The sequence below is a fragment of the Chrysochloris asiatica genome, unplaced genomic scaffold (genome assembly GCF_000296735.1).
Source record: "Chrysochloris asiatica unplaced genomic scaffold, ChrAsi1.0 scaffold00176, whole genome shotgun sequence".
Lineage (NCBI taxonomy): Eukaryota > Metazoa > Chordata > Mammalia > Afrosoricida > Chrysochloridae > Chrysochloris > Chrysochloris asiatica.
The window spans coordinates 3,633,325-3,643,511 of record NW_006408694.1 but is presented as its reverse complement, the minus strand read 5'-3'; the positions used below and the strand labels follow the sequence as shown (position 1 = coordinate 3,643,511).

General features: G+C 41.3%; 1 pseudogene; it reads right to left on the bottom strand.

Annotated features, from left to right (window-relative positions):
* Positions 1-366: 366 nt before the first annotated feature.
* LOC102812830 lies at positions 367-1,748 on the bottom strand (annotated as a pseudogene).
* Positions 1,749-10,187: the final 8,439 nt, after the last annotated feature.

Here is a 10,187-nt window from a genome sequence, read left to right as displayed (position 1 = left end):
TTTTTCTTTTTTTATGGGTTACTGACACTTTTTTATTTTTCACATAAAACCACTGAGGATGCTGCCTATTGGCACCTTGGGGATCACACTGGAGTACCCATAGTCTGACACTTGGTGGGAAGTACTGTAAGAAAAACAATGATTTGGACTGATCACATGATTACACAGCTAGAGTTCCCAACAGAATTTCAGATGGTCAAGCTTAACTTCAGCAGCAGCTCTAATGAAGCTGTGAGAACATCAACAGAATTAGATCTTATGGGGAGAAGAGAGTTAAATACCAAAGACCCTGCTGTGTGAGTCTGAGACCTCAGGCATCAGGATCAGTGGTCTAATTAGGTAACTAGAGACTTACCTGCCCAGACCTTAGTTAAAGAAGGGGTTTCTGAACTGCTGGCTCACAAACTTAACCTTGCTACCCAGCTCCTCTTCAGTTCTGAGGATATGGTGTGCTTGGCTAAGCACTCAGATCAGCACAGTTCATCCATCTTCATTTTCCAGTGCACAGCCCCACAATCAGATGGGCAATGAAGGTATCCTCAGTCTCTCCAGAATGATGAGACAGCATGAAACCCCACTCATTGAACTGGACTGGCTTGCATGCCTGAAGAGACTAGTTACAGAAACAATCTTGTTCACTTTGAACAGATGACAGTTGCATGACTTCCCACTCACAGCCTTGGCAATTCACTTTGAGTAGGTTACTGTGAGATCATCCCCTACCACCTAGGTGACTGAACTGGCAGTGAGCTTTGCACAAGGGTCCAATCATCCTGGTCAAAGGAGTCTTCAATAGACACCACTGGGTAGTCCTTAATGAAGGTGTTGTACAAGCCTGCCAGCTGATCAGGTGAGGTGTACCTGCTGGGGTCATCAGGAGACTTGAAGTCTAGGTCATTCTTCCCAGATTGGAAGAACTCCGAGGTGGCTACCTACATGCCCATCACCACATTATCAGTGTAACCAGCTTTCCCAATCACATTTTTAAACAGCCCACGGCTTCTTTGTTCTCCAAGATGTTAAAGACAAACCACCTTCATCCCCCACATTGGCATAGCATTCAATTGGTACAGAAGTCCAAGTATGGACTTCTTGTTGACATTCTTCAGTTGTAGTAAGCCTGGGCTCCAATGCACATGGCTTCCTTAAAGCTTTCTGGCAATTGACTTTGAGTAGGTCACTGTGAGATTGTCTTCTCCCACCTGGATCCCTGACAGGATGGATCATGAGCTCTTGTGTGGCCATCATGAGCTCCTGTGTGGCCAGTTTATTGCTGACACTAGAGCCACCGTTCATCACATTGAAAGTGGAACCTGGCAGAATGATTTCCGAATTTCCAGCCAAGTCAGAATGTGATCGTACAGGGGCCCCCCTTCTCAACAGTTCCAGCCTTGCAGACAGCAAGGTACATACAGAATGGCATTTGCCCCAAATTTCTATTTATTCTCAGCTCTGTCCATCTCGATCAACAGTTTTTCAATCTTCTCCTATTCCACAATCTTCAGCTACTTCCTAATCACAGCAGGAGCAATGATTTTATTGATGTGCTCAACAGCCTTTGAGACACCTCTCCCAAGATGCTGGGTCTTGTTGTTGTCCCAGAGCTCCAGGGCCTCATAGATTTCAGTTGAGGGACCACTGGACACAGCAGCTCTGAAGAGACCTTTTGTGGTGTAAAACTCGACCTCAGCAGTGGCATTTCCACAGGAATCAAGGATCACTCTGGCATGAATCTTGAAAATAGACATGGTGACTTTCTGGCTGCTGGTTCTTGTTGCCCATGAAATAAGTGGAGGGTACTGCAGACATTAGATAGCATTAGGTGAGTGATGTGTGGGTTCTGAAACTCCCTGAGACCCTACCATCAGTAAATTTTCAATGAAGATAATTCAAAAGTGGTTGCAGCAGTATATGGACAATGTTGTTGTTAAAGTGCCGCCGAGTCAATTCTGACCCATAGCAACTCTGAATTGGGTTTCCAAGGAGGAGCTGGTGAGTTTGAACCACTGACCTTGTAGTTCAAACATCTTTGCAGTCCAGCACATTAACCTACAGCTCCACACCAGGACTCCAAAGACGATGTAGAACAAGGGACATTATTGCTAATGTCAGATGGATCTTGCCTGAAAGCAGAGAATTACAGAGAGATATTTATCAGTTTTATTAACTATGAAAAGACAGTTGGCTCTGTGGATCATAATAAATTATGGGTAATATTGCAAAGGGGAGTTCCAGAACATTTCATTGTACTTATACAGAATCTGTACACAGTTCAAGAGGTTCGTGTACGACAAGGGGATGGCTTAAAATCAGGAAAGGTGGGCATCAAGATTGTAACCTTTCACCACACTCATTCAATCAGCTGAACAAACAAACAAACAAATTAAGATGGTTTAGGTCATGCTCAATGAATGAGATTAGCTCATGGGAAGGAATGGAAACTCACTCTCTACACTTATATTGAACAAGTAGTCTTTGGAGGCTCCTGTAATAAACCTCCTTGGGCATTGGAGAAAACAAATATTAACATATTAAAAGTGATGACTTGCATATCCACCTGTGTCAGTACAGCAATCAAGGTAGGATGTAGCCGCTCTCCTTGTGTTCTGTGTCAAAAACACAATAAAAGTCAATGAGTTAGTGCAACCTTTGTGTGTTACTCTCTTCACACTCAGAGATTGCACAGAACTAGAAATTAAGTGATTTCCTAGAAATATTTCTGTGATGTGAGACCACATAGCTTCTGGCTGAAAACCTTTCCTACAAATTTGTCGAATGACCGTTTCCCAACAGTCTACCAGACAAATACTAGGGATTTACAAGCCTGGATAGTATGATACAAACACAATAAATGGCAGAAGAAGTAGGGGTGAGTGGCCAGAGCAGCCCCGAGACCACCCAGAGACAGTGCACCAGCCTGCTAACTTGAGCACAGCCAAGTAAGATTCTTCACAGACTGCAACACCCTCTGGTCCTTTTCAGTGGCTAAGTGATTTAACCCTGTTTTATAGCTCTCAGCCACTCTCTTGCTCTCTTTTTGTCACTTGCCTTTCTAAGCTGTACTCTGTCTGGTTCAAAAGGAGCTACTTTCTACAGAGCTGGATTGAGTAAAGGATAAAGAACAAAAAGGAAAGCGTGAGAAATCCATAAGGGGTTCCTAGCTGCAAAGAATCAAAACAAGCCAATGCAATTAGAATAAACCATCAGGAAGGAAGCCAAGGATCCTGCTCCAAAGCTCATCAAGACAAACTACTGATTTGAAATATGTTAAAGGCAGATGAGTCCTGGTGTGGTGCCGTGGGATAATACGTTGGACTGCAAAATCGGTTTGAACTGCAAGGCCAGAGGTTCAAACTCACGAATCACTCCTTGGAAACCCTATACAGGGTCGCTCTGGCTTGGAACTGACTCAATGGCACTCAACAACAACAACAACAAAGGCAGATGATCTTGAAAGCAAGCCACAGAATAAAATATCTGTCGGAATTCAGTCCATGGCTGTCTGTTAAAGCACATAGCTTTACCTTCTGGTAAATGTTTCAGACTTTCAGACTTTAAATTTCATATTCCCTGTTAACTAGAAGTACTGGCTGTCATTGACAATGTTGGGATATTTAGTTATACAAGGGGGCTTCAAAAAGTTTATGGAAAAATTCCATGATCTTTTTTAATTCCATTTTTCCATTAACTTTTTGAAAGCTCTCATACTTGGAAGACTCCAGAAATTGTCAGTCACCAGGAACTAATGGATGGGATTTAGTTAACACGTCTATGGATTTTAGTATGACATGTATATTTTGCCAAGCTCTAAGGAGCTCTGGTAGTGTAGTGGTTACAAGTCAGGCTGCTAAGCCCGAGGTCAGCAGTTCGAAACTATCCGCTATTGCGTGGGAGAAACATGAGGCTTTCTGCTCCGGTAAAGATGTACAGCCTCAGAAACTCTATGCAGGGTCACTATGAGTTGGAATCGACTCAACGGCATTTAACAACAGCAATAACATTCTAGTACCAATTGCCATTCAGTCTATTATAACTCAAGTCCTAGTAGAACTGTGCTCAACAGGGTTTTCTGTGGTTGATTTTTTTTTTTTCTTCTTCTCAGAAGTAGATCACCACACCTTTCTTCTGAAGCACCTTTGGGAGAATTTGACTATCCAACCTTTTATTTAACACATCAGTCTTTTGTTGAGCACATCAACCTTTTGTTGAGCACATCAGTCTTCTGCATACCCAGGGATTCTCGAGCTCTATTCTAATATCCTATAAATACTATCTTATGTATCCCTAATAACAGCCTATGAGCAGATTACAATTACTATGACCATTTTACAGAACATCTAACAGACACAGAAAGGTTAAGTAACTTTTCCAAAGGCACAGAGCTAGTAAATGGCAGTACCAGGATTTATCTAGCTTCATGGTCCTTGCTCTTAACACTGTCAGTTTGGCAAAGAACAAAAAGTGTGGTCATGCATAGTGTTCACATTGTAAGTAGATATAAATAACCGAAGAGTCAGAGCTACATGCACATTAGGGTTCCTGGTGGATGCAGACACACTGGTCATTGGTGTGAATGTTCTGCACTGTACCTCCAAGGGTAAGCAGGGAGAAAATCCTGGCTTAAAGCAAGTAGAACATACCAGCCACATTTCTCAACTGACTGACCCCATCCCTGATGCCTGAGCATGTAGAGTTCTTTCTCTCATGGCTACTGGGATCTGGGAAAGACCCCTGGTCTTACCCTGGCCCTTTGAACACAGGCATCCCTCTCACCCACCTCTCTAATGAGAGTTCTTAGAAGCCCCCACTGGTTCTATGTCTTGTCCTCCCTTGAGTCTCAGCCTACTGGCTTCAGAAGCTGAATTCTGTGCATGTTTTCCTGAGCCTAGATTTTGAAGATCCCTTTAAAGTCCCCTCCCTGATTTTTATGATCTCTGTTGTTTCACCCTCCACACCACACACACATGCACACTCACAAATCCGGACTTGATTACAGCAGCACCTACAGAGCTGAGCAGGAAACAGTCATCTACACCTCCAGTCCCTTGTCCTCTATCCAGACTTGCCTAAGGAGGTGGGGAACACGAAACTACGTAGAAACTGGAGAAGCACTCCACCAGGCAGGGAGTGGGTGAAATGGACTGTATTTGATTTTGATGTTAGACATCATTGCCAAAACATAATGTGTGCTTACTGATTGACCATAATTTATCTGTATTACTTACCAGCACAAATAATTTGCTGTTGGGGTTGTTTGCTTACATGTGAGAGCTGATAAAGAAGAAATTATAAGGCTATCGGTCAGAATCACATGCCAGACCCAATAATTCAACCAGGAGCCTGCAGCCTCCACCACCACTCTTACCTGTGGCTCCATCTTTCACATGTAATCTAGCAAAGCAGGGACACAGCACACCCACACCATGCTCCTCATTCTTGTGCTGCTCATGACTTTTCTTCCACTGCTGGGAAGACTGACTGGACAATTCTAATGATGTTTATCTTTCAACATCTTTGAAAATTGCAAGAAACTACTGTTTTCCAGTCTGCTTTCGATTTGTCCAGATGTGTCCATAAAAGCCAGCAAGAAAGAACACAGGGTGTTATTTTCATTGTCTCATTCACAAAAACAGAGAAATATAGACTTATGCAAGTGAAAGCTTCAGAAAACACAAACCTCCTGTTAGAAATGACATTTCATGATATCCATCCAAGGCCATTGATATGAAACTCCAGAAGCCCATTTACTGTTCTATTCACCTAAATTAGCATTGTTGTTTTTGTTGTTGTTAAGTGCTCATAGCGACCCTGTATAGAGTTTCCAAGGAGCAGCATTGTTCAAGCCTCTTCAACAGCTCACTCAAGGATCCACCTGTGTTTCTGTGGCCAGCTTCATGCACATTTTCCTGGGTTGTACCAGGGTGTAGGACCTTGGAGCCCCTTCCCCTCCACTTAAACCTCAGATGAAGAAGGGAAGAAGGCTCTTTCCTTAGTTGGCTTTTTTTTTTTTTTTTTTTCCAGAGCTGTCAACAGAACTTTATTCACTGGAAGTAGGCAAGGTGAGTGCCTCAGAGACTTGCAGGCCCCTAGGCCCTGGTCCCCCTTGTTTGGACCCTAGTGAAATGTGTACAGTCTACCCTCCCCAATGCCAAGAAGAGCCAAATAAGGGGAATTTTGTGTTTGTGAGTGATGTGAGGAGTTAAAAAGGTACAACTAGAAATCTGGTTATCACTCCTGGGCTCTCTGTGGAGCTGCGATGCCAGTGGGTACATGGTTCCAAAGCCAAGTATAACTCCCTCGGCATCCCACCCGAACTCTAGGGATGAACTCCTGACCTCAGCTTTTGGACCAGATTGGGAGAGGGGAACCTCATGAGATCATGACAAACCTAAGTGATTGTTCTAAGGTCACCTGAGTGATACTATGCCCAAAGCCTTCCAGACATAGGGGTTCTGGCTGAAAGCAAAAGTTCAAGGTCATTCCAATGCCCTTGAGTTGCCAAAACAGCTAAATTACAACGATGTGTTGTGGTTGCAGAAGCTGGACAGGACAGAAAGAGGGTCTACAAATCCCCAACAGAATAATCAGAATCAGAGGAGTAGCCCCAAAGCCTGGCATCTGAGTGGGCCCTGGCCAGGCTGGAGGAAAGCGCACAAGGTAAAACAGGGAAAAGTGGGTAAGGAGAAACCATATTACCCTGTCCCTTCCTCCCCAGGCCATAGTCTAACTTAGTATCCCATCTCGATGGTCTGGTGGTATGGCTTGGAAGCTTGGCTTAACAGCCATGAGGACAAGGAGGTGGCTTTGGCCAGGACCTGGATGGAGATCAGGTGTTAATTTGGCTTTGCTTTTTGTAAGACTGTTTTTCTGATCACAAAATGAATTACTGTGGTAGGACAATCACAAAGTAGGCAGTTAAAACCCCACCAGTTGCTCCTCAGAAACCATATATAGGGTCATTATGAAAACTAACTTCATGGCACTCAACAACAACAGGAAATTTGGAAAATACATAAATGTACAAATAAGAAACTAAAATTACCCTTCAGAGGTAAATATTGTTGAGCAGCATTATCATCTTTTCCCCATTAGATTGTTTTTACTGCACATAATTCATTTCTGCATAAATCACTCACACCCACATTGAGCATCTACTATTTACCAGACACTGTGTGAGGTGCTGGATGTGGGGCAGGAAGCAGACATCCTCTGCCTTCATGAGCTGACAGCAAAGTGGCAAACAAACAGGCCACAATAAAATGATTATAAATTGTCATCTTAGTCAAGATTCTCTAGAAAAAAAGAAGCAGTAAGATATATAGAGAAAAGGAGAAGAGATCAAGACAAAAAGAGAGCAAAATCATTATTTTAAGAAATTGACTCATGAAATTATGGAGGCTGACAAATTCAGGCTCAAGAGATACGCTGGTAACTCTCGTAGGCTTGTATCTCAATATACGTAGGTCAGATGATGTGAAGAATGAAAGAAGTCTGGCAAAATATTTATAGTCTGAAGGCAAAACACACCCTAAGGAAACTTCCACCTGTGGTTTTAAGGTCTTCAACTGATGGATTGAAGGGCAAAATCTGTTTTAATCACAAATAACTAGTCCATAATAGGACCTAGATTAGTATTCAGCCAAACAATTGGCAGCATAGCCTAGCCAAATTGACACACAAAAGTTACCAGTACAAGTCATAAAGGGACTAAAAGAAAAGTGGAGATTGCTGTTAAAGATACTAATTAGGAACACTAACTAAAGCAGGGTTCAGGAAGGTCTCAAAGAGGACCTGAGGCTAGCAGTGGTCTCCAGAAGGTCATGGGATACTTCAAGTGTCTTACAGATGCTCCTAGGACAGGCACCAAAATAGGGCTGATTTCTCTCATCTCTGGATTTTCCCCTAGTAGAGCAGAGCATCATAGAATGACATGCCCAGACCTAGGGACCTATGAGGTAATTCAGATCACCATGCAAGAGTGATTTGAAAGGAGTTAGGCAAGATTGATGGCCTTAGGGAGCAAGAGAAGCAGACTTTAAAATTTTTTATTATGAATCAGGTGAAGGTTTACAGAGCAGATCATGTTTCCATCCACGTTTTGTTTCATAACACTGATTGTAATCTCTGCAATGTAACATCAGTTATCCCACTTCTTCTCTTGTTCCCTGTTTTCATTTATCGTTCCTTCCTAATCCTGAACTTATCCTTGTGTAAATGCTGCCTTTTTTATTTCAAATGCTTAATTTTTCTAAGGTGTGCATAACCACCACTGTTTTGTTCCTCTTATAGACCTGTCTATTGTCTGGTTAAATGTTGAATCATAGGGGAAAAGTTCCGTTCTATACGTAAAGGGTGACTAAGGGCCGTAGTGTAAGAGGTCCTATCAGTCTCTATACAACCAGTAAGCCAGGTCTTTTCTATGATTTTGAGTTTTGTTCCACATGCTTCTCCTGTTCTAGCTAGAATTTTCTAGCATTATGCCTGTCAGAGCAGTTCACAGTGTAGCTGGGCACCACCTAGTTCTTCTAGTCTCTGGTTCATGGAGATGGATGTTCATGTAATCCACTAGTATATTGAACTAATTGTTTTCAGGTGTCTTCAATTTTCTCCACTCTTCTTTAGTCTGGATAGGAAGATGACCACTCTCAAACTTTTAAAAGACACCAGTCACTACTCACTAAAGTAGGACTTTGTGAACTATTTTATGCAAATTAACCTTGGTGCCCCTGAGACTATGGTCCTAAGTCCTAAGCCCCTAGCCCTTGTGACTCATTCCATTAAGGTGTTTTGCTATACCTAAAAAGATTCATTTTATAATAAAATTGATAGGAATTATGAGTATATAAAGAAGGAAATATGAGCTTCAGTATTCTTATGTTGTTGTTGTTAAGTGCTATCCAGTCAATTCCAACAATAGCGACCTTGTATAGGTTTTGAAAGACAAGCTGGTCTTTAATTTAATTCTTATATTAGGTCTTAGTGAAAATTATCAAAACCAATGAAGGAAAAGAAACTTTGTAACTTTGACACATATACTTTGAGGATGCCAAGCACTGGCCTACCCATCTCTACCTGTTCTAAAGAAAAGAATGAGTTCTAGATAAGATTACTATCAAATACACTGAAGACACTAGAGGCAGTCATGTGAGCCAATTTCAGTTAAGATTCTTTACTTTATGTATTTCACCATGAAAATGGAATGTTTCTTGTTGTTGTTTTTTTTACAATAGATACTGCTGTGAGTTTGTGTTCTAAACACAATGGTTCATTGTAATAGCATCATTGGTCTTAAGACTATAATACCTGTTTGACTGGTTTGTGAGAAATTTTATTTACCTATTCCACAGGTGTTACCAAAATTTAAATCTACCAATCAAACATGCTCCATTTAACTTTGACCATACTGATCTTTCTTAATTAACCCAAATTGCAGGATGAAAGTGAATAGATTCTCTTGGCCTTATAAGAAAGCATTGTTAATTTTGTTAATTTTCTTGCTAACATAGATTATTTACTTGTCAGTAAAAGTAAATTGTGATCATAACAGATCTAGATTTTAAATACAATAATAAATCTGGACTTGTTTTTCTACTAATACACATGTATGTTGTTGTTGTTAAATGTCATCGAGTCGATTCTGACCCATAGCGACCCTGTATAGGGTTTCCGAGGAGCAGCTGGTGAGCTTGAACCACCGACATTGCAGTTCAAATGGCTTTGCAGTCCAACACATTAACCCACAGCGCCACATTAATTTACATATTAGTAGTTACTTTTTTTTTACTTAAAATACAAAAAGATACCCTTTTTCATTAAGAATTCCTTAATAAATTGATTTCCAAAGACTACATAGTGTTCATGCATAGAGATGCTCCTTGTTTGATGTCATTTCCATATGGTTTATTTAAATTGTTTACAATCTATTGGAAGAGCCATTCAATTAACAGTTATGATGAATCTTTATGAGCGTCATTTATGATTTCCCTCAAATCTTGTTTTTAGGTGCAGTCAAGTTGATTTCAACTCATTATCAACTCTACATAAAATAGACTAAATCACTGCCCCATCCTGCACCTTCCTCACAATCATTGCTATGTTTGAGCTCGTTGATGCAGACACTGTGTCAATCCACCTCCTTGAGAATATTTCTCTTTTTTTTTCTGACCTTCTATTTCACTAAGCATAAT